The sequence below is a fragment of the Cupressus sempervirens genome, chromosome 5, assembly GCF_028749045.1.
Source record: "Cupressus sempervirens isolate cs-2001-9-10 chromosome 5, ASM2874904v1, whole genome shotgun sequence".
NCBI lineage: Eukaryota > Viridiplantae > Streptophyta > Pinopsida > Cupressales > Cupressaceae > Cupressus > Cupressus sempervirens.
Window position 1 is genome coordinate 930,374,200 of NC_143122.1, and position 3,749 is coordinate 930,377,948.

The following is a 3,749-nucleotide window of genomic DNA, read 5'->3' on the forward strand; positions in this document are numbered from 1 at the left end:
TACAATCACTTGCTATTCAAAAGCTGTCCAGGTTAAGTATTTCTCTACAATTTCTTAAAGGACAAGAAATTGGAAGTCTACATAGAAAATATATTATCCTTATTGTTGGTTCTTCCATTATAAGAACTTTGAAAAGTAATAGTTCTTTTCAAACTATTTTACTTTATTGATAAAATTTATATAATTGAAGTTCTAAAAGAAATTAGAGAAGATATACACAAGATCCATTCTATCATAAAATCATTCAATCTCACATTATAGTCTTTATGTATCATCTTAAAAAGGATACACTTCATTTTGAGACCTTTTAGCCCTCCTTAGTGTGGTTTCAGTTTCTTTTCTCCTCTCCTCCATTTTGCTCCTCTTTGTCATCTTTTTCTTTCCGACATGGTCTTCTAGGTGTTGTTTTGATACTCTTTTGACCATATCTTCTATTTAGTTCGCTATCTTTTGGTTTCACTTGCACCACCTCCTGACACTTTCTGTGGCCTTCCTGTCCAATCCTTTAGGACCATGTTGACCTAGGTCAACCTGGTCTAGACTTGGTCGACCTAGTCCTTGTGATTGTGGGGTGTGGGGCTTGAAAGTTTTGAAGTTTACCAATTAATTTAATTACCTCCCTTGTTGGCCTGAGTTGTTTTCCCACCCAAAAACTAGTATAAAAGAAGGCTTGGGGGCTTCATTTTCATATCTCATTCTCAAGTTATCTCACCTCCACAAACAAGCATTCAAGGTGTTCTTCAAGCAAGCATCTTCAAGCATTCAAGTTTAAGCATATTCTTCTTGCATCAAGCTTCTTCTTTCAAGGTGGTAGTGGAGTTTGGCTCTAAGGAGAAGATCCATCATTCAAATCCATTCAAACTCTTCCATCATTCATCCATGACATGTCACATACATTTCAATACATGAGGTTTTTACTTCTTTGATTTTCTTATAATTTCTTTGACTTACAACTATTACACTTACATAATTGATCATGTATCAAAAGTCAATTTCATCTTCAAAGGTAATTGTATCTTTCATTTGATATTATTCACATCTACTAGATGCAAGGATTTTCTTTATTAATTAAATTTCAATTTACAGTTAATTCCTTAACCTAGGGCTTGATCAAGGTAAGACCTCATAAAACCCCAACCACGAACCCTTCTTTTTTATTTTGATTTGTAGGATATCAATGAAAGGTTTACAAATTTGGAACTTACTTTTCAGGAGATTTCTAGAGAAGTCAGTTTCAGGTCATCAGACTACATCAACCTAGTTGTAGCACGTCTTCCTAAATTGACCAAGTCCTCTAGTCTCTATTTTTTGGGAGATTTCTAGGCTTTGTTTCTTTTGTCATTTTATTCCAAGATACATGGAAGGATATTCGAAAATAGTTTAGATGTATGAGTTTTAGAGCCAAATTACATCTTCCTTTACTTTTTAAGGTGAGCCTTTCATATTTTATTTCCTTTCATATCTTTAGCCTATATCTCTATCTTAATTGGGCTAGTTGTATTCATAAAGCATCTAGATTTACATTATTTAAGCAATTAGTTCAATTTCACATTCACATTATCCTATAAAGGGCCAAAAACTACAATTCCTTGTGTTGCATTCCTCTTTACAAGTTTAGTATTAGCACCCTTCTTCTTTTTGGGTCCTAACTAATCTAATTTGAATAATAAGTGGAATCATATTTGAAAATTTCCCTCTTTCTCTCACATACATATTTGAATAGTTTAGTGGCCTGGAAAAGAGGAGACCTACAATCCTATTAAAGTGTCTACCTTCCCCCACTAAACATTTTGGTGAATTTGACATTCTTACCCTCTTTTTGTTAGCATGAATGCTGATGGTATTCTTTTGGAGGAGTATCTTAACCATTGCTAGAGCACTTGGGAGATTGTTAATGTTGCATTCATGACTATGTTTGCCATTGATGTCAACTTAGTATTGTTTTTGTAAAGGCTGGCAGAGTAGCAAACATAAAATGAGGTCGTCCAAATTTATTATTGATGATTAGGTCAACCGTGGTTTAGTATGTGCTCTACATTGTTTCCCAATGAAGTGGAAAAGAGTGGGTTTAGAGATTCAAAGACATGAAGGAGATATTCCCGATTTACAAATGATAATATACAAAGTACTTGAGAAGTAGTGTGTGATGTTTGGATTCCTAAAAGAGATAGAATTGTGATATGAAAAGTTGAATAGTGATAGTAGAAAACCTAATGATGATGTTAGCGAGTGCACAAGCTTAGAGGTCATACGTGTGAGAAGTTGTAAAGATTGTGAGTTGACAATTTTTTGTAATTGTAAAATAATTAATTATCTTGAAGAGGTCTTATTATAATTAATTAGGAAAGCCTTAGGGTCAACTCAAGGAATCATTTTGAGGATATGGTATAAATGAAGGTATTTTCTTTGTTTCTAAGTATGCAATTTTGATTGAGATCAAGTGAGTAAGAGCAGAGTGTTTGGTAAATACAAGTAAGCGATCCAAGGGATTATTGGATGTGAAGTTCGTGATCTGGTATCAAGATCAAAAGAGGTTTAGTTTGGTCAAAGGACAAAGAACTAGCTATACATCTATATTATTCTACAAGGAATAATATAGAAACTAGTTGGACAGTGAGTTTGATGGTCTTGACCTTGAAGCTGTTTGGACAGTGGGTCCATCTGCCTTCCACAACATTTAATAGGGTTGGAATCTCCTAACAAGGATTCAAAGTCTCCTAATAAAGACTGATATGTACTGAATGTATTTCATTGGCTCCTAACAAAGTCCATCCTCTAACAAGGAACTTTAATATTAGTACATCATTTTGTGGGTAAAATTCTCATTGGGGTTTTCCCTTTGATTAAGGGTTTCCCAAGTTAACATATATGGTGTTATTGTGTTTGAGTATCTTCTTATGGTTATTGATTATATTGATTACACACTTAAGAATTAATAAGGTTAATAAATGTTTTAATAGTTGGATAACTAATTCACCCTCACCCCCACCCCATTTGCCTTCTCAATTATCTTGGTGGACTTTACTTTCTAATGATTGGTATTTGAGCAATAGGTCATTGAAGAGAAAGCTTAACAACTTTGGGAGATCAATGACATGTCACTTTAGAAAAGAAAGTTCTAAATTTGATAAATTTAACTATGACAACTGGAAGGAAAAAAGAAGAAGACACATTTGCTATATATGGGTCCAAGATATTGGCCGATGAAAAAGAATGAAAGAGAGATTGTGGAAGAAAGCAAATAAGAGGAATGTAGTGAAGTTGAAAGAGATATGTTTATTTGCAATATGCTTTCCATAGAGACATTATTGTCAGCTCTTTTTGAAAATGAATATAGTCAGGTAAAATCACTAGAAACATCTCATAAAATTTGGACAACCTTAGAATCTACTTTTGAATGTGATAAGAATGCTAAAAGAATTAGACTATAGAATTGGATATGTTTGTTTCAAGATGTTAAAATGATGGAAGATGAATATGTGAGAAGAAATTTTGGTAGAATATCTTAAATTGTTGTAGGAATTAAGTCTTGTCAAGGATCTAAATAAGAAAATTAGATTGTTTGGAAGATTTTGAAAATATCGACACCACCTTTCAGACAAACAATATAAATTATTGAGCAAGTGATACCTTGAATTGAGAAGTTTACCAGAGAGACTTTACTTGGAAGGTTGGAAGCAACACAAGTAATCTTGAAGCAATCCCAAGAATTTCCCAGAGTGGAAACAACTTTTAGTGCATTAAGTGTT